Consider the following 22620-nt stretch of genomic DNA (forward strand, 5'->3'; position numbering starts at 1 on the left):
CGGATAAAAATCTAATCTACGAATTCCAATCTGGCTTCAGAACATCCCACTCCACTGACACATGCCTTCTCTATTTGAACGACCACATCAAGCAAGAGGTGGACGCGGGCAAATACTGCGGCATGGTCATGCTAGACCTACAAAAGGCCTTCGACACTGTCAATCACACCATTCTGATTGACAAGCTAAAAGCAATTGGTTTTGATAGTTTATCAGTGAGCTGGATACAATCCTACCTGGAGGGGAGAGAACAGATGGTGGAGGTAAACGGTACCCTATCCCCCCCCCTCACAGTGAACTGTGGTGTTCCACAAGGAAGCATACTAGGACCACTACTGTTCCTAATTTATGCAAATGACATGTCGTCAGCTTGTGACTGCAACTTGTTCCTGTTTGCGGACGACTCAGCCCTGCTGGTCTCTGACAAGAACAAGTTACAGGTTGAAAAAACCCTCAGCTCGGAACTAGGCAAAATCTGCATATGGCTCGCCGACAACAAACTATCATTACACATGGGCAAAACAGAGTCCATTCTCTTCGGTTCAAATAACAAACTCAGCAAAACAGACGGCTTCTCAGTTGCAGTGGGTGACAATATTGTCACAAGGAAAGATGAAATTACCTACCTGGGTTCCATCCTAGAGGCTAATCTTTCCTGTGACAAAATGGCATCCAATGTAATAAAAAAAGTCAATCAACGAACTCGATTCTTGTACCGGATCTCCTCCCTGGTAAACAAGAATACCCTGAAGACTCTGGCAGGAGCACTCATTCAAGGGTACTACGACTATGCTTGCACCTCATGGTACCAAAGCACCTCAAAGGCACTAAAAACCAAATTACAAACATCTCAAAACAAACTAGTCAGACTACTGCTTGACCTGACTCCTAGAACCCACCTCACCCCTGCACACTTTGCCAACCTAGGATGGCTTAGAGTAGACGACAGAGTACAGCAACTTGCAATGGGCCTGGTCTACAAGATACACTACACGACCAAGGTACCCATGTACATGTCAAAATACTTCCCAAAGGTCAGTGAATACCACGATCACAACACCAGAGGGAGCTCCACAAATCATGTAAAACCCAGATTCGGCTCAAACAAGGGACTAAACACGTTTCGCAATTATGCCACAACAATGTGGAACGCCCTACCCAAAGCTGTAAAGGAATGTAAATCACTACCCACCTTCAAAAACACTCTCAAAGAACACCTACGGGAGACTGCAATTCAAAACTGGCCCCTACAAATGTCCTAACCCAGTTGTACAATAAAGACCAAGCATGGCTATTCCAATGTACAGCCCCACCCAACCCCACCCCACCTACCCAACCTCCTCCAATGTACAGTTTCCATGTCAAATGTATGTCAGTATTCCAATGTACAGTGTGTCCCCCCCCTACCCACCCCCCCCCCCCCCCCCCCCCCCACCTCCAATGTACAGCCCCACCCCACCTACCCAACCTCCCCCAATGCACAGTTTCTATGTCAAATGTATATACTCTTCTTCTGGATTTTTTTAGTATCACAAACAGTACTGTATTTGAAAATCTGGTATGTCATAAATGTATAGATGTAGCAGTACTGTCTATCTGTATGTCATGTGTGTCATATGATGAATTGAAAATGGGGGACCCTGATGGAAACAAGACGAAAGTCTTTCTCAGGTCTGCATCCTCTTAACAATTGTATGTATTGAGCTGTACTGTATTGTACCCATTCTGCAATTTGTTAAATAAAGTTTTCATTCATCATTCATTCATTCATTCATCAAGGTTCTATTTTGGAAACCGTTAAAAATCTCGTATGCACTTTCAGGTAGTGTCCACATGGGGGCGGAATTCGTCTTTTGTATGGTATAAAGGCTCGTCACGAGATCCCGTTTGTTCTCACGAGACCCCAATGCAGTAAGTATAGAACAACCTACGGAGCGACACAGCGATACTGTCCACACTACTAAAGAAATTAACACCCCTTGCCCTTGGTAAAAGCGGAATAAGGTACGTTAAACACTGAATGTATTATTATTATTATTATTATTATTATTATTATTATTATTATTATTATTATTATTATTATTATTATTATTATTATTATTATTATTATTATTATTATTATTATTATTATTATTACTGGATATGCCTTATGTATTTCGTTCTGTTGTAGTCGAGGTGTAAATCGATGCACTGTCTGATTTGGTTCTAATGCGACACGGGTTGCCAACGTAATGTTACTTGTTATTTCATTTCCGTAAATGCCTTTTACTACAGAATATGAGTTCTCCCTTGTTATCTTTATGTTAAAAATATTTGTTTTGAATGCGTTGTGAGCTTCGTTGTGGTTCTGTGAACCGTATAATTAATTGGTTATTTTTTGACTGTTGTAGTTTTCACGGTGCAACGAAGACGTGATTGATTGATTGAAAACGTTATTAACATATTGCAGAATGGGTACAGTACAGTACAGCTCAATACACACAATTGTTAAGGGGTTGCAGACCAGAGAAAGACTTTCGTCTTGTTTACATCAGGGTCCCCCATTTTCAATTCATCATAATATGACATACACGACATACAGATACACAGTAGGCCTACTGCTACATCTATACATTTATGACATACCAGATTTACAAAGTACTGTTTGTGATACAAAAAAGAGTCTAAAAAAGAGAGTATATACTTTTGATGTAGAAACTGTACATTGGAGGAGGTTGGGGGGGGGGGGGGGGGGGGCTGTACAACTGTACTAACAAAACTGTACATTGGAATATCGACAACCTTACTTGGTCCCAATAAGAGGGTCTTGTGTATTATTGGGTTAGGACATTCAGTGTACATTTACAGGGGCCAGTTTCGAATTGCAGTCTCCCGTAGGTGCTCTTTGAGAGTGGTTTTGAAAGTGGGTAGTAATTCACATTCCTTTACAGCTTTGGGTAGGGCGTTCCACATTGATGTGGCATAATTGCGAAACGTGTTTAGGGGGCTTTCACACTAGCCATTCGGGGTTGAATCAGAGCGCAACGTTGCATTCAAGCAGCATCTCGCTATTAATGCAGACCGGGCCAAAGCAATAACAAACGCCATAGGTGTTTTTATAGCAGCAGATCTGCGACCATACTCCGTTGTCCCCGTTGCATTCAAGCAGCATTGCACTAGGATCTGTTTCTTCCGTGTACCAGTGATATTCACATTCGGGTGATGCCATTTCAAATGCGTGATAAAGTTTGCAATAAAGTTGAACAATGACATGGCTCTGGCTTGTCAGTTAGTATTGACTCGCCATACTAAGGCTAATAATGCTATGCTGAATTACAGCTCTCGTTCAGTGTAGCTGCGCGCTGCGTGGAATGAACAAACAACATCCGGTTAGTTGTGCACGTTATATTAGGGCTGGGGGGATTTAAGTTCCGCAAAAAAAGGTTCCATACCGTCGCAATCGCTCAGTGCACAGCGCGTACTGTACCGGAGGACCACATTGAGGCGGTACAGTACGTATCCGCGTACCGTTACACCCCTAGTAGCTACTGCTAGCTGGCTAGATGACGTTAGACAATGCATCATGTATTAAAATAAAGTGAACTATTTAGCTCACTAACGTGAGCTACCTAGCTAACGGAGGTTTCATGCTGGTGCATCCCTATCATTCTTAAACTGAAATGCGCATTTGTTGATATCAGGAGCTATCAGTAGCTAGCCAGTTAGACAACGCCTCATCATGTATTAAACTAAAGTGAATAGTTGACTGTGTAGTTTTGTTTAAACAGTAACGCTAGCTCGGTAGCTAACGTTAGCTCACGGGCGATAGCTAGTTAGCCAACGCTAGCCAGCGCTTGCGAAAACGAATGTCAAACTGTCACGTTGATAGCAGGAGCCATCAGTAGCTAGATAACATTAGACAACGCCTCGTGTATTAAACAAAAGTGAATAGATGACTGGGCCATTTTGTTTAATGCTTCAGTTATGTTGAAAGAGGAGCTCTGCGGTGCTCGAAGGGTTTGTTTGTTGACATGAGATGGGTCTGGCAGGGGGAGAAGGAGGAGGAGGAGCAAGACGCGCAGCAGCAGAGTGTGGCTGTGAGCGAGTGAGAACTCCGCAGAGAATTGGATCATGTTTTCCGTGTCATCGATCGGTTTTGACGATCGGCGAAAATAAAGCATTATCACCGATCACCGATCACATATTTATACTGATTATCGGCCGATAACGATCGGTGGCCGATCGATCGGGGCATCCCTAGTTGTCACGCCGTGGCTGAGATGAGGCTTGCTTTAGCGCAGAGCTTTCCTCTCATTTCATTATAGACACAGACCAGCGCGGACCTTCAATGACATGCAATTGTAATTTCATTAGACACAGACCAGCGCGGACCTTCAATGACATGCAATATAATTGACGCGAGCAATGGGCTAACGTTAGCTGCTAACTAAGTTATCCTATAACTAGGCTAACTAGCGTTAGACACTACATTTACATTTAGTCATTTAGCTGACGCTTTTATCCAAAGCGACTTACAAGTTCTGTACGACAGGTCATCAGGAAGGGTACAACTCTATCAGCTGAGTAACAATGTTCATCAAAGTGTTGCGTGTTACAGTGTAGGTTAGTTTATTAGGACATGTGCATGACAGTAAGGTTAGTTAGGGTTAGATTTAATTTATTTAAAAAAAAAAAAATTATTTCGGATAATGGTCGAAGAAGTGCGTCTTTAGTCGACAGCGAAAGATTGGACGGGATTCGGCTGTCCTAACTGGGGTGGGTAGTTCATTCCACCATTGTGGGGCAAGGACTGAGAATAGGCGGCTTCTCTTTGATGACCCTCCCGGAGCTTGGATAGGAGTAGGTCTGAGGCGGCCAGAAGATGCAGAGCGTAGGGGTCTTGAGGGTGTGTAGTTAGAGACCATTGACCGGAGGTAGGCGGGAGCGGTTCCCTAGTCGAGGGCCTTGAAGCGGATACGTGCAGCAATGGGGAGCCAGTGCAGGTCCCTAAGAAGTGGGGTGACATGGGCCGACTTTGGTAGGTTTGAGATCAGGCGGGCCGCTGCGTTTTGAATGAGTTGAAGAGGCTTGGTGGCAGTGGCCGGGAGGCCAGCTAGCAGTGCGTTGCAGTAGTCGAGGCGGGAGATGACTGTTGATTGGACGAGGAGTTGGGTGGCTTCTTTTGTCAGGAAGGGGCGGATCCTTCTGACGTTGCTCAGGAGGAATCTGCAGGTTCTGGTTGTCGGTGCGATGTGAGCAGAGAAGTTCAACTGGTCGTCGAGGACAACACCAAGTGTGCGGGAGCTTAGAGGACTGTATATAATTTTCACCTTAGGGGGTGTGGTAGGATGCCTTAACTCTTAAACTAATTGTACCAAATACACAACTGAGTGAATAACTTAAAATGGAGTCACCTAAACTAGAAAGAGCGAGGAAACTGTTTGAATCATAATGCTTTTATATAAGCAAAAAAGGGGAAAAAAGATACATACAAAATATTGTTATCACGTTACACAATGCCTAATTAAATACTATTACTAAATTTAGATGGGCGCCCAAATAGTTCTATTAAAGTGTTCTGGCCAAACGTTGCCGCGGTTACCACTGTCAGAGGAACAATTCCCTCTGCAGGATGAGAGAGATGGAGAGAGTTAATAATCCTGGGGGTGAGAAAAGGACCCGGATGAGTTCTGTGATGAGGAGTGGTAGACCGCTGCGTGGTGATGAGGGCGGGAAGACGCTGCCCGGTCCAATAGGCGCCACCAGTCTGCTCCTGCAGACCAGATGCTCCGCTGTGGTGGATCCGAGTGTCTCGCTCCGCTCCGTGGTGCTGCACGGCGCACGCCGACAGCTGCTGCAGACACGCTGGTCCCCTCTGTACCACAGGCTACTGCTATGGCTACTACTTAGGACTAGTTGTGTCCTTTTACAGCGACACAGACCCTATCTAAATGTTCTCTGGTCTGTGTTATATATCGACTGATATGTCCAGTATAGAGCAGCTATCGAAGCATGAGCCGAAGCTACTTTAGGTATTAGCGCCGAGCTAGCTAGCTTCGGCTAACTGGTAATGATAGATGGGGAATACTATAGTCCGCTGTAATGTGCTAATCCCAGACGTTTACTAAACATCGAATTAGCTGGGTACTAAAACTCACTCTCTCTTGGTGGTATAATGTCCGCTTGGTAAGCCACTTTACATACTTGGTCACCGTCAAACTATAACGTTAACGAGAGCAACGCTGGGTGTACGTTTCTCTCTAACGTGTCCGGTCAAGTTCAACGTCAACAAGCTCATAGAGGAAGTGACGCAGATACGAGGGAACACTACCACCTCTGGCCCACTAGATGGCAGCACCGTCATATAACCTGAGATGCCATCAATAGGCAGACAGTGTAACATTATGTGGTAAATAATAACTTAACTCCCACATATTAACTTAAAGGGGGATTATTTTAGGTCTAATTTTACCTAATTGCAGACCCTTCAGCACACCAAGGTTCTTGGCAGTCGGGGACGCGGTCACAGCTGCACTGTGATGGAGAGGTTGGTCAGGGGGGAGGATTTGGCCGGCAGGTGGAGCTATTCTGTTTTGCTTAGGTTCAGTTTGAGGTGGTTGGTCGTCATCCAGGCGGAGATGTCGGACAGACAGGCCGAGATCCGCTCAGAGACGTGGATATCTGAGGGAGGGAACTAACTAACACTGGAAACGCTCAAAGCGGACTCCACGACACCAGTTCCATTCGTGATGAAAGGGGGTGGGTTATATTGACATGGCTTGACAACAGAGTTCAAAGATAACTTCATATTTATTGGTTATTCGTTTCTTTATATCGGGCATCCAGTTTACATCACCGTGTATTCAACTGTTCATGTGTTGACGTTTGAGTGTGACATCATCGCCTACGGCAGTTTACACGCTCAAAACGGAAACCTAAAGCAAAACCCAGAGTGAACCAAGACTGCAGTGTGTACACAAACTAGAGGGAGAGAGGGGGGGGGGGGGGTTCGCACTCAAGGACGGAACGAGGACGGAGCGGAGCACCCATTCCTAATGAGAAAGCCCCCTTAGTGTAAGGGTTCGGTGTGAGGGTAGGTGAGGAGACCCCAAATGCAGAACACGATCAGAGAGAGTAGAGGCAGAGACGACGGAATGAAAATGAACAGGCTTTTACTTAGCAGTTGCAAACAAACAGTGATACACGGTAAAACGGTAACAAACAAAAGCGAACTGCAAAACCCGAAAATAAAACTCAGCAGTGCTGGGAAAAAGTGGACTAGTAATAAGGAACGGACTCACGGGGAAATACAGGAGTGAAGGTGAACAGAGTACGACCGAACACAAGTGTAGAACAACAAAACAATGGCAATGGCGCGACAGGGAAGTGAGAAACGGGCAGGAATAAATACTGCCCGTGATTACTAATGAGCGCCAGCTGGTTTAAGGCCAGGCATGGCCAAGACTGGTGAACACAAAGTATTAGTAAAAAGAAATCTCACACTATAAATAAAAGCATGTGTAAAGGGATTATCTTACTGGAAAACATATGTAAAGGATAACCCTTAATGGAAACATATGAAAATGATTAACCCTTAATGGAAAGCATAAGTAAAGAGAAAAGCCTTACTGGAAACATATGTAAAGGATAAACCTTAATGGAAACATGAAAAGGATTAACCCTTAATGGAAACCTATGCAATGAGGTTAACCCTTAACAGAAACATATGGAAAGAGCAAACCCTTAATGGAAACATATGTACAGAGATAACCCTTAATGGAAACCTATTAAACACAAGCTAAACCGGGGAAACACAACATGAACAGAGGCAGCATAGCATTAATAATAGTATTCAAACCTAGGGCTAAATGCCTGAGAAGGTTCAATATCTGGAGCTGCTGCGTTTGGCCACCAGAGGGCGGCAGAAAACCACTGTTCATATTGTTCAGGAAGAAACCCCGGCTGGGACCATGACACTTAGTCCCTTGTTTGAGCCGAATCTGGGTTTAACATGATTTGTGGAGCTCCCTCTGGTGTTGTGGTCGTGGTATTCACTGACCTTTGGGAAGTATTTTGACATGTACATGGGTACCTTAGTCGTGTAGTGTATCTTGTAGACCAGGCCCATTGCAAGTTGCTGTACTCTGTCGTCTACTCTAAGCCATCCTAGGTAGTCAAAGTGGGCAGGGGTGAGGTGGGTTCTAGGAGTAAGGTCAAGTAGTAGTCTGACCAGTTTGTTTTGTGATGTTTGTAATCTTGTTTTTAGTGCCTTTAAGGTGCTTTGGTACCATGAGGTGCAAGCATAGTCGTAGTACCCTTGAATGAGTGCTCCTGCCAGAGTCTTCAGGGTATTCTTGTTTACCAGAGAGGAGATCCGGTACAAGAATCTAGTTCGTTGGTGGACCTTTTTGATTACATTGGATGCCATTTTGTCACAGGAAAGATTTGCCTCTAGGATGGAACCCAGGTATGGAATTTCATCTTTTCCTTGTGACAATATTGTCACCCACTGTAACTGAGAAGCCATCGGTCTTGCTGAGTTTGTTATTTGATCCGAAGAGAATGGACTCTGTTTTACCCAGGTGTAAATAATGATAGTTTGTTATCAGTGAGCCAGGTGCAGATTCTGCAGAGTTCTGAACTACTGAACGTAGGGCTGGGCGATATAACGATAACGATAATTATCGCGATATATTTTAATAATCGATATCGGGGGGAAAAAATATCGAAACAGGGCAGTTTTAAAACCAGAGACAGTGGACAGACTTGTCTTTCTTGCCTGCAACTTAAAGTAATGGCTTTGCTTGTCCAAATGACAATACTGACCAAATTGAGATTTATTTTTCTCTTATTTTGTTTGCTTTCTAATTCTGTACACAGTAGGCTATGTGTGCTAGCAGAGCTAGTCTCCAGTCATGAGTCACGGTGCACATGTGCGGTGGTTTGTCCACCAAAAAAGCGCCAAAAGATAGAAAAGAAACTAGCAGAGCCAGAACTGTTCAACTCCCCTGGAGCCACAGCCAGCAGAGAAGCCGGTTTACTTTCGCTTTCAAACCAGCTGCAGCCTGATAACTGGAGTGTGAGGGGATGTAACACTAAAGATGGCGGCAACAACAAAGAATTGCTGCAAAATAAACATACATCTGTTGTTTAAATTATTATTATTATTATTGTTTTTTATATATATATTCGATTTTTTTTATTGTTATCGTTATCGCGATATCATTTTTGGCCATATCGTCCAGCCCTAACTGAACGTACTAAAGTGCTACAGTGCTGCAATGCTAAATGCAAAGAAAAGAGAAAATTAAATAAAAAGCATCTGTACGAACAATTTTTTTTTTATATTTAGTTAATCATAATAATGATTATACTAATCATTATTTCTACACCATGCCGGGGGGCAGTTACATTCTCATGCTTGGCTCTGAAGTGCCTCAGCATTGAGGACGTATTATTACGGTATTATTATTATTATTATAGGCCAATTGCTGATGACAGATCTGTAGACAAATCAAATTGTATCCAAACTAATTATTTCTCTACAAACTTTGTAGTACAAAGCATAATAAATAGGCTACATAACAGATATCTAATCATATAGAAAACGAATGGTACTCTTATTTGTACACTCTCAGAATTACATTATTAAGAGTACACAATGCACACACCTTATTAGGACTGATCAGCTCGTCCGTCAGTGCACAGTGTTCACATGCAGACGCTCTCTCCTTTAGCCTCATCAGAAAACTATTGGCTCATCATTCTCTTGTTTGCAACAACATCCAAACATGTATCTCTCATAAATCACATTATTCGCCGGATTGAAATATGCAGTGGTGATTTCACAAGTGGTTGGACGGTGTTTTAATGACGTCACATGCATGCGCGAGCATGCGCATAAATGTTCCCTCGCGTGCGCACAGAACAGCTCCGACCAGCATTATTAGAATGATTATTGTGCATAAATAGTAGGAAACATGTTTGTCTAGGAAATTCCTCGTTTTTGTTTAGTTTTTGTAAATATTTCCTTGAAATAGAGAAGCTGAAAAAGGTAGCAGGATGTAGTAGCATTCAATATATTTAAGCATTACATCACGCGCAGGAGTGGTTTGTGAACAATAAACCATGCCTAGGGGTGGTCGTTAGACCCCCCTAGGCATGGCTTATTGTTCACAAATCACGACTGCAAGTGGTGTAATGCTTTTATACAACTGCCACATTCATCCAATATATTGCTATATTGCATATATTGCTATACAATAAACACACATTAATCGAAGATTTATTGAAAAAACCATCCGCCAGAAAAAGTAGTTCCCACAACAACATAAAAGAGAAATTGCCTCCATGTGGAAGCAGCTCGGAAGTGCATCCAACCAACTAACACATCCAACTGCCTTTCAACTAAAACATCCAACCAACTAACACATCCAACTGTCTTTCAACTAAGACATCCAACCAACTAACACATCCAACTGTCTTTCAACTAAGGCATCCAACCAACTAACACATCCAACTGCCTTTCAACTAAGGCATCCAACCAACTAACACATCCAACTGCCTTTCAACTAAGACATCCAACCAACTAACACATCCAACTGCCTTTCAACTAAGACATCCAACCAACTAACACATCCAACTTTTCTTTAGTTTTTAATTATGAAGTTAGTGGTTGTTATTGGAATTATTGATTGATTGATTGATTGATTGAAAATTTTATTACCAGATGCAGAATGGGTACAATACAGTACGGCTCAATACACACAATTGTTAAGGGGATGCAGACCTACTTTCTATAGAACTTCATTCTTAGATGCTTCTATAGAAAGTAGGTAAAACAAATTAAAAAGTTTTCTTTGCCCTATAGGAAAAAAAATTTTCTTCGCCCTATTTTTTATTTATTTTTTTAAACCTACTGTAGAGGGCCTAAACTTAACCAGTTGGAAACCAAGCGTACAGTAATAAAATTAGCAATCAATCAATCAATCAACTCAATAGGCCATGCTCACTTAGAACAGCGCAGCACTCAGTTGCTTCTACAGTCTGACTCTCCCCCGTGTTGCAGACAGGAGTGTGTGTGTGTGTGTGTGCAGGGGAGGAAATTAGGCCACTTTACTCGCCAAATGCGAGTATTTTTTACGTTTGGCGAGTAATTCATGAAGAGCACTCGCCAGTCTGGCGAGTACTAGTAATTACAAAACAAAACAAAAAAATCATTCTGCAATCTGCTGATTCGCTCACTGGCACAAGCCGAACTCTGACTCCCCCCTTGATTCCTCCCATTTGCGCCTCAATCCAACCATAACCAATGAACATCATCGTTGTACAGATGCGCTCTAAGCTCCTCCAATGAACACTCATTTTCTAGAAGATGCCGCCCATCTAGGGGAAGTGGACAGATCACTGCGCGCGGACCTACAGACTCCTGCCACCGGCTTGACAACGTAGACAAACTTAGACAAAAACACATCAGTGGATGAAAATAATTGCATGTAGAGTCGTCGCTTTCGGATATCAGTGCGGTCTGACATGGGGGCGAACAATAGCATGCGACGCGTCTCCTTCGAGTCGGATGAGAATGACAAGTCAACCAGCATTAGCCGGCTAGCTACCTAGCATGTAACAAGCTACCATAACGCGCGTTCAACATAGTGGACTATACTGAGCGGCTTTGCTTAAATGCAGCCGAGTGACATTTTATTATTACCGGGGTTCCCCCCATATCACCACTCGCCCATATGCCCTTCACAACGGTGATGTTGTCATACTTGGCATTCAGAATACACCTGCTGAACCCCTAGCGTTGTCGATTCGGTTCCAATGTATTGTCATCTTACAGCACAAGTACAGTACAACCAGAATACATTTGGCATACAACCAGAGTGCAAATGTAACAAGTCAAGTTGTTTTATTTAGCTATTACATTACAGTGAAATGCTTGGTTCTTTCACTGCCCAACTCAGTCCAACCTAGACCAGTCCAACCTAGTCCAGTCCAGCCCAGCATCTGTGTGATTAATACATGTTGTATGCTAATATTGTGAAGAGTAGAGACTGTTATTAATGTTTTATGCTAATAAATATTTTAAAGAGTAGAGACACGGTGTGATTGAAAATCAATTTAGACAAAGACATACAAAGAAGTAATTATCACAATTAGCAATTTTTTTTGGCTGGTAAAAAATCAGTTTGTCTGGTAAAAAAAATCAGATACTCGCCAGTTGGCTGGTAAGCCAAAAAGTTAGTTTCCTCCCCTGTGTGTGTGTGTTTGTGTGGGGGTGGGTGGGTACGCCAGCGTCGGACAGTGTGAGAGTGAACGCTGCAGTCAGGGGGAAGGAAGTAGAAATTTAAAATAAAATTGCAAATAATCAATCAATCAATCCACGATTTTTCTTTTGTTCTAAAATGACTCATGACCCATCAATTACATCATCCAACATTGTTTAAAGGACTAAGACATTCGCCATGACGGAATCGCTTTATATTTAGTCGTTATGACGCTATCAACATATCCATTTGTTAAAGATTATTGTCCGCCATCTTGTTTTTGCCGACGGAGTGATCCTGGCGGAGTGATGTGATTCGGTTGTCGGCGGGTCCTGGGACCAGGAGCGTAGAATGGTCCCTATACATACGTGTAAATGGACTGTTTCAGTCAATCAGAATCGAGAAATTTGCATGCCGTTGTATACAAAGAAATTATATTGTCAACAGATATGGTGGAAAAACAAACAATGTTTTAAATGTAATTAAATACATTGTAGTTACAATTTCTTTAATTGAATTAACTTAAACCAGAAAAGTAAATTAACAATGTAATTTACAGTTTACAGAAGGACAGTTTCCTTCTGAAGCACAACTTAAAGGGGAACTATCTTATAAATGGCCTTTTTGAGTGTTTAGCATTGTTTCCTAGCTATGTGAACTTATATTAATATGATCTATGTCTCAAAATTCTCATATTGGCGCATTCTTCCAATTCTCCTCTCACAATATTCACCCTCACTGAACTGAGTCGTTTGAAAATGTGCCTATATGTGATGTCATATAGTCACTGCTGCATGTTAATATTGAGATAGACGACGACGCTCCGCAGTGGTTTAGGTGGCACCTGCAGCCCAGGCTCAAAACAGCTCGAAATCTTGAGGTAGAAAAATGCTGTTTTTGAGGACTTGATTAGAAATACAAAACAATGAATAAAAAAAAAATATATATTACAGAGGTGTTCCATAGACTCACAGGAATTGTGTAAAAGTGCCCAAATAGTGAAAGAAATAGTAAAATAGTTCCCCTTTAAGAAATGTCTCATCCTTCCAGTCGGGACCATTTGTCACATAGTGAGAGGTTCCACAGCTCAAGCAAACCCCCACCAATTGGTACAGGGCTTGTATTTTGGTTTCGCTCTTCTCATTCTTTGTTATGCTATTGTTATGCAAAGACAAGTAGCTATGTGAGTAGTGAGTACCGGTACTTGGCACGACGAGTCGAGTGAAAGTTGTGAATGCATTTTTGTGTGCACACGCGTGCTTCTGCTCAGAAAAGTGGTGGAACGGCGTGGCATGAGCACTGCACCTCTGATCCTCCAACGCGCGCGAAATATCAGCTGGGTCCTTCCGTTACTCCACCGTCACCGTGAGGCTGTCTGTCTGTGTGTAGAAACATGACGGCACTCACTTCCCATCAGCCGTCTCTCTCAGCGGGGCTGCTGCTGCTGCCTGGACTATACTATAGCTTCTGCTTTTCGCTCAGACCGGTAGAGAGAGCAAAACATCCTCAAACTCCGCACGGAAAACTGCCCAGTTCTTCAACAAATCACCAGACAATGCGCATGCCCTCGGGCGCTGGGACGCTGTTGCTTGCTGCCACGCGTCGCGTGGGTAAAATAACAGGGGATGCCAATTTTTTATTTTTATTTTTTTATTTAGTATTTTTATTAATATTGTTTTTATTATATATATTTTTTAATATTTAAGTCAAGCAGTCACCATGTACAGTATGGCTCGGCGGCCAGTCAAACTTTATTTTTATTTATTTAACAGATTGCAGAATGGGTACAATACAGTACGGCTCAATACACACTTTTATAAGGGGATGCAGACCAGAGAAAGACGTTTGTCTTGTTTACATCAGGGTCCCCCATTTTCAATTCATAGTGACATTTATGACATACAAGACATCATGACATTTATGGCATAGGGACATACACAACATACATGACATTTATGGCATAGGGACATACATGACATACAGGTATTTAGTACTGTTACATTTGTGACATATACGATATTCAAATATACAGTACTGTTACCCATAGATCCTGACAGAGTACATATGATGGGGAGGGGAGTGGACTGTACATTAGGAGGGGGTGGGTGGGTGGGAGAGAAATATACATACGGCCGGGAGAGAATATATACATGCGGTGGGGAGGAGACTGTCTATTAGACAAACGTCTAGACAAACAAGACAAGACAAACGTCTTTCTCTGGTCTGCATCCCCTTAACAATTGTGTGTATTGAGCCGTACTGTATTGTACCCATTCTGCAATCTGTTAAATAACGTTTTCATTCATTCATTCATTCATTCATTCATTCACGTGTCTGATGCGCGGCGCGCCCAGCCATTAGAGCGCTCCTACTGTAAAATGCGGAAGCAGCCATTTTCTCAGTTTTACTCGTTTATAAAAATGATTTAAATTTTAAAATGTTTATTAGCAACGCCGAGCTTTCAAACCCCACCGCATGTGTGTGAAACCCTAATGGAACGCTGGGTACCTTTGACATTTATATCTGATATATTTTGGACCCACCGCTAGCTTTTAAGCAGTGCTTGATGGTGCACATTAACCTGGCTACTACGGAGGAATAAGTGACTGCGTATTCCAGCCCCTGGCTTGCATTGCAGTCATGAAAGGGTCTACAACAGGGCTATTCAACTAAATTGTTCAGGGGGCCACATTGTCAGAAACCCAAGGGGCCAGGGGCCGGACTGCCACGGCGCCTCCCCGTGCTATGAATATAAATTATGTACACTTGACACAACACGCAACCACATTTTCACAACTTTTATTTAACTACATTGCAAAAGTAGTTTACTTTTCAAAAAAAGTGCTTCATTTATGTGCCACATCTGCAACATCTCCTGCAAAAAGTGCTTCATTTATGACTGTGCAACAACTGCAACATCTCCTCTTCAACATTTCAATATAAAAATAAAATAAAAAACCAACAAGTGCATGATGTGCATCTGAACATTCTAACATCAACACTTGAACAAAAAACACATTTATAGTGCAGCTGAGCTTATGAAAAAGTGCTTCATGTCTGCAACAACAGCAAATCACAGCATCTTATTAGCACTTATTGTCCACTCTTAACTCTCAAACATCAGGGGGGTGGGGGGCAGACAGGCCTAGCCTACATACACACATCTAATGAGAGCGATTGCACTTCTTTGACTGGGCAATGGCAGAGAAAGAGGTTTCATAGGAAGTGAGGGCTACCCGCAAACAGTGATGCAAATGCTCATTTGTCAAGGAGGCACGGTTGCTTGTAGGGGTGGACGGTATGGTCTAAAATTTATATCACGGTATAATTTGAAGCATAGACGGTAACGGTATATATCACGGTATCATCGTTTTTGATAATTTTTTATTTTTTATTTTATATAATTTTTTTTTTATAAAATATATATATTATATAATTAGACTTGTACTTGTATTATCTGCGAGACATCGCCACCACGCAACAAGCTCCACTGTCTGTGTGTACTCTAGTAGCCTCCAGCTACGGCCAGGATTCTCCGGAGCTGCACCTGGACCTATACTCGAGTAGCCTCGAGCAGAGCTACGGCCAGGATTTACCGGCGCTGCACCTGGACCCTATTTGTATAACGTTACTTAACTGTGCTCAGCAAGCCCTCAGCTCGAATACGCATCGAATCAGTGTTAGAAGACATTGATATCAGGAGCTATCTGTAGCTACTGCTAGCCGGATATATAACGTTAATACAACGCCTCAGTGAATTATTTCGTTCAATGGGACATTTCATTTTGAACGGTGAACTAACTTGCGCTAACGTGAGCTAACAGGTAGCATACACATCTCTACTAGACTTTGTGGAGCGTTTGTCGATGTCAGGAGCTATCGGTAGCTGGCCGACTAGATACCGTTCGGTTAGACAATGCCTCATCATGTATTAAACTAAAAGTGAATAGTTGACTGGGTCATTTTGTAACGGTAGCTAAGCTAACGTTAGCTCAGGGAGACGCCGCCGTCCTCCCATGTCCCGTCCCACTAGACTACTAGACCCGTGTTTACATGCGTGCGGTAGGGGCTGGCACGCCCACTGCGTGAAGCCTCCTAAATAACTTTTTCCAGTTCGCACATCTATTATCTATGACTAATTCTATCTATTTTTAGGGGCAAATGCAAGTGAAATAGTCGCGCTGTGGTTACATGACGTCATTGCTATTTTAGAGCTGCGCTACCGGTTACACGGTATAGTCAAAATCCATACCGTAGAGCAAATTCATACCGTTTATACCGTATACCGTTTATACCGTCCACCCCTAGTTGCTTGTTTTAATGGCATTCATGTGAGAGAAACTGGATTCACAGGTGTATGTTGAGCCAAACATTGTTAGCACAGATATTGCCAGCGTTTTTATTTTGGGGAATGTCTTGACATGAATACACTTTATCCAAAATGTTGTGGTGGATTCATTCTCAAGTGCCTGCTTCAGAGCAGATGATGCTTGCATGTCAATTATTTCAAGTTGCAGGAGACCTTCATCAATGTGAAGTGATGCAAGGAACTCTTGTCCTTTTGTGGAAATAGCAGCTACATTGGCAAATGGGTTGCTCACAAAATGCATCAATTCTCTGGACATGTCAAATTCATCAAATCGACTTGCAAAGTTTTCCCTCAATTTATCAATGAAATCTGTCATTAATTGAGTGACTTTTGGCTCAATTGACCTTTCGCAAAGCCACGCCCCCCTTGGTTACTGTTGCTACGTCCGACAAGCTAAGAGCCAGAATGCGGCACAATACCGGATATGTTCAACAGGTGTTGACATCATGGAGGTTCTCCGTAACATATCAGTCGCCTTAACAGACTCATTTTGGAGCAATAACGCCGCAATATCCTCCAGGTCCCGACAAAAGGGTCTACAATATGCCATGGAGGGATATATCCACAGCATTAAGATGCAGAAAGAGGGAGGCACAACCACGATAGAAGCACTAGCTTACAGATCACAGTGCAAGAGTGAGAAACCACACGAGCTCTATGTTAAGTTCGATGAGCACAATATTGTGGACCAAGCTTGTTCATGTACTGCTGGGTACGTTCTGCTTTTTGTAATATCGAGTTGTTATTGCTATTGAAATCGTACATCTAGTTATTGTTTTTCATTTCAGATAATGATTGAAGAAGTGCGTCGTTAGTCGACGACAACAAATGGCTAACGTTAAGGACAACTTGGATGATGTTGAATGATCATCCTATCAAGCTGAATGAATGAATGAGATAGCTAGCTAATGTTTGTACAATAAATGAGTCGGGTTGTGTCTCAATGCCATTACAGAACACAAGTAAACATACCACACCTTTTCCATGACGTGCGACATTATACTTTTAATATAAAAGCTATTATACAGGCTCAGTAAGCCCACAGGGTGGAGCTGTAGACCAGCCTGTAACAGCTAATGCTGTCCTTAACGTGTCGACTAAAGAGTAGACACACTTCTTCAATGATTATCTGAAATGAAAAAGGAATAACTAGATGTTGACTGGTAAACGATTTAATAAAAATAAAAAAAGAGCCTACACGCTGTCTTGTTGTACAAAACATGTAAGTTGCTTTGGATAAACATGCCACCAAGCTGATCTTTTAAAATAATAATTTTTTACAGTATGCCGGGGTACTGTTCACACACTGTTGGCTTGATGCACACACTGGACATTTGGCGTGCAAAAGGAGAAGAGATCTCCTCCACAAGCCAACCTCAACAATGGCACAAAGCCAGAGGGAAGAAAATAACTGGACAAGCTATTTTCAATGTGGTGGTAGCCAAGGCCAAGGTCAACCGTAAGCGGAAGCCTATAACATCCAACTATACCCACAACAAGTAAGTTATTCCATTCTGTGTACTGCATATTACCATACTTACCAGTCATGCTCTTGCTAATAATGCTATTTCTGTGTCTAGGCAAACACTAGGTACAAATACCTATAAGCCTCATGGAAGAGATGACAGACGCGCCTATAAGCTACAGTACCTTGCAGCAGAACACACACCTGAGGTCGAAGTCTGCGGCAGGACATATCTTGTGGGATGTGGCCTAAGCCACCAGGTGAGAAACGTGTATAATTATGGAATAAAATAAGACCCCCCCCCCTATATAATACAGCTCTGTACACATACATATTAATTTGTATATTTTGTACCCAGTTTAACCACCTGTACATTGTATATAAAATATGCGTTCATCCTCCCTCCAACCAGCACCAAACCAATGTAGAAACGGTAGCTCTTGTGAATAGTGTCAATTTGAAACGCCACTATGAAACAAAAGTTAGTTTTTCCTCAAAATGCAGTGCTAAGAACCACAAAAATAAATGGAATGAAAATCATATCAAGGTGCAAGCAGAATTATTGTTAAATCTATGTCACAACGAGAAAAATTCTTGGCTAAACACAAGAAGCCAGTCTCTGATGCATACATATATTTTATTTCATTGAAGTTTATTTCAAATATGCAACTTAACAAACATCAAGTACATATATAGCCTTACGCCGTTCTAATAATAAATGTATAAGCCGTTCTAATAATAAATGTATATAACAAATTTCAAATAACAAAGAACCAACTAAGGTAAACAAAATCTTTTTTCTTTTGTCATTTACATATTTGAAAAGGAATGGGAAGAAGCACACTTATTTAATCCCACCCCTATGTACTCATCAGAACATACTAACTATGTTATTTACTAATTCATACAATTTTTGTCCATTTCCATAACGCTGTGTATTTTGTCACCTATCTCAAAAGGTGAAAACATTTCTTACTGCAGGCTCATCTTTATCTCAATAAGTGTAACTAAAATGTGTAAATTATACTTCCAATTCAAATCGATGCCATCATGTCAATGTTAAGTTTTCCAATTTTCTCTCTGAATGTAACATCCATAACGCTGGGGCGGCAGCGCTCAACACAACTCTTTGTACAGGACTAGGAGGTACCTCCAACCGAGGTGGGCCCACGCGCTATACAAGGATTTATACAGTCCGGTGCCCTCACTGTTTGAGAATGTGTGGCTGGAAGTTTGAGAGCACGCTCACCACATACCAGATCTGACTTATATTCCCCAACCTAGTATTGGGAATTCGGTCTGACACCATTTTGAATTTCTTTATCTTAGCGATGGCCCTTTCAACATGAACGCGGTGCTTTGCGATGCGCTTAGTTGTGAGCACATCTCCAGATGGCATTTGCCTCTTAGACCTCGCAAAGGGTGGCAGGTTTAACTGCAGTCCGATAGACTTGATATCGTCGTCTATCAAAAATCCCTTATCGGCCATTAGGCCATCACCTCTTTGCAGATGGCCAATTTCTATCAGTTTCTCCAGTAGTGGGATGAGACCACTCTCTCTGACTATCTCCTTGTCAGACATAGAGCCTGTGAAAAGTGCAGAAGAGAAAATCACAGCACCACGGGGGTCACAGGCAACTAACGATTTAAGAGTGTTTGTGCTTTTGTAACTGGAATAGCTCTGACTTTGCAACACCAGTGAGGTAGGCCGTTCCATTTTTAGTTCAGTGCAATCAAATATTGCAAATGTTGATGGATAATCCGTTTTGTAGGCGTCTGGCATATTTGCCATAATGACATCTCTGTGAGGCCAAATTGGTATTGCACCCAAAACGTCGAACATATAATGAATCCAGGAGTTGAAAAGATTACTTGCACTTTGCACGGTTATGTTGAATCTAAAGGCAAGGTTTTTCAAGTCTTCATTGTTGCGTAGTTTCATTAAAACAAAACAGCTGGCTACGCAGGGGCATTTCAACAACTTGCCAATCATTCCGCTGGTATTTTAAGGGGACATTTATTTGAGTGGCACATGGATCACTTGGAATGCCAAATATTGTGCACAGGTGGTTGAAGCATTCATATGTGAACCCAGTACTGTATGCTAACATTTGGCGGATGTCACTGTTTTGGAGAAGTTCCGGTGTGAGAGTTCCTTTTCTAAATGTGCCATTGTCTGCTTTCAGCCTTTCTACCTCCGTTTCCTTTAAAGCAAGCATCTCTTTCAGGTTACCATTTTCTAATTCTAATTTCTTCTCTCTTTCTGTGGAGTCTGTGGACTGCTGTTCTTCTGGTCCCCCTTCCAGTTGACCTTGTTCAGAAAGGAGGGGTGGCACCACCGTCTCTGAAAAAGACACATTTACATGTTAATAGCATTTTGATCCCATCTTTTCTTTTTTACAGCTTCCCCTATTAAACAAGGGAGCCCCTTCTGCTGAAGCGCCGCCTGTCAGTCAACCAGATGACTTCCCTGGGTTTCCTCTACCATCCCAGCCGACAACTTTGTGCACAGTCTTGGATGAAAATGGCACGCGTAGTTACAACAGAGTGGCCATTTCCCTACCCGAATCTATAGCCCTAGAATGTGACACCAGAGAACAAAACACAAACAACCTGTGGTTTACTGCACGATCTGATCGGTTAACATCAAGCACCTTTAAAAGAATCTGCTCCAGGAGACCATGAAACACTTGCTGTAAGCCTCAAGTACAAAAGATCAGTACTACAAACCAAGGCCATGAAAAGGGGTACAGCACTAGAGCCCATAGCAGCAACACAATACACAAAGCTAACAGGAAACCAAGTGTATCCATGTGGTTTTGTTGTGAATCCGCAGGCACCACACCTCGGTACATCACCTGACCGTAAGGTCTTAGAAATAGGAGAGAGTCCAAGCTATGGGCTTTTAGAAATTAAGTGTCCATCCAAGGAAAGCTTCACTGAGTGTGCTTACCTCTTAAAGCAGGCAGATGGCAGCTACCAGCTAAAAGAGTGTCACGATTATCACTATCAGATAACAGGGCAGCTCGGGCTCACTGGTATGTCATGGTGTGATTTCTATGTGCACTGTGCAGCAGACTACTACCTACAAAGAATACACTTTAATGTAGCTAAATGGGAGCAGATGAAGAGCAAGCTTGATGCTTTTTACTTTGATTTTTACAATCCAGCATAAAATCAGAGGTATATAGTGAAGAATAAAATGTTTTGAATTGACCATTTATTTCCAATGGGTCCGTATAGATCTCTCCAGTGGCAGAGTTAATTTGCGTGATCAAGTTCTGAGCGGTGCAGTGTTTTTGCTGTAGTGCCAGCACTTTACTATAGGTTTGTCACCAAATTCAAAAAAGGACTGGCGTGATTTGAGTAGAAGCTGGTGGAAAGGAGGTTAAATTCCGTCTGGAGAGTCACTCTTTCATTATAAAGTGATGGTGTCGGAGAGACTGAATATAAATAATCCAATTTAATAATTTGGTCTGAAAGTTCAGCGCGTCTGCTGTTGCGCAGTTTATTACGTCAAGCACAGTTAGAAATAGTTTCTCCACGGAGAAAAGCTTTAAGAGCTTCCCAAATGATGGACATGGCATTGATGAAATGCGTGTCACCAAAATTGGGAGCATATACGTTGACTAGGACTACCTTTGTGGAATAGAGAGTTCCTGAAACTATAATGAATCTGCCATTAGGGTCAGAGATCACATCAGATGGAGTAAATGGTGTGTTTTTGTTAATCAGAATGGCTGTTCCTCTGGATTTTTTTTTTTAAACTAGACTAGTTCATAGTCTAGAATTATTCTGCACTAAACGAATTTGATATTTTATTATTTATGACTGAATGTAACTGTACTTGTGAAGCGCACTACCTTTGTTATTGCACTATTCTGCACATCTCATTTGTTTTAGTTTATTTATTTTGTGGTGCACCACTGATAAGCTTTATTTTTATTTAGTTTTGAATTTTTATCCAATGCTGCAATAAGTGAAAAAAATAAGCTATATATCCATGTTGGATATAATGGATTGTTGGATACTGTTAAATAATAATAAAAAACTTAAGGGTCAACTTCATTGAATTTTTTTCTTTTCTTTTTTCTTACTGCATTGCCAAAAGATCGGATCGGGAAAAATTATTGCACACTCGATGCAGGCATTGTGTTAATTTAGTTGTTTTCTCCCCACGTAGCTTTATGACACCTTTCATTTATTACTTGCTAAATTGCTGCTTAAGCAAACAGGGCATGAAAAACACACACACTTCTCATTCACTCTGTATTGTATATATGTATACAACAACTTGAAACTTGAAAATCATTACTCACCATTGAAAATCACACACAGAGTCTCTTCTGGGGTTTCCTCAATGGTCCTGGAGGTCGATGCCTCTTGCAACATTTTCATGAGTCTGTACAACCATAATTTGTGTTATTTTGGGATAAAACAATACAATCACAAGAGGCATTAAATGTTGTAGTTTGTCTAAAGTTAACTACCGTTTCCTTGGTGACTTTCTGCATCCACCTTGTTGTTCCTTTGTGGGG

At 41.9% G+C, this 22620-nt stretch overlaps 1 long non-coding RNA gene across 1 annotated transcript; it reads left to right on the top strand.

Annotated features, from left to right (window-relative positions):
- Nucleotides 1–1920: 1920 nt before the first annotated feature.
- LOC311239017 lies at nucleotides 1921–22050 on the top strand. Its single transcript, XR_014620409.1, has 4 exons — nucleotides 1921–2004; nucleotides 17901–18116; nucleotides 18198–18342; nucleotides 20486–22050. It is a non-coding gene; the product is annotated as an uncharacterized lncRNA (long non-coding RNA).
- The last annotated feature ends 570 nt before the right edge of the window (nucleotides 22051–22620 follow it).

Source organism: Notolepis coatsorum, assembly GCF_963971535.1.
Source record: "Notolepis coatsorum genome assembly, chromosome: 13".
Lineage (NCBI taxonomy): Eukaryota > Metazoa > Chordata > Actinopteri > Aulopiformes > Paralepididae > Notolepis > Notolepis coatsorum.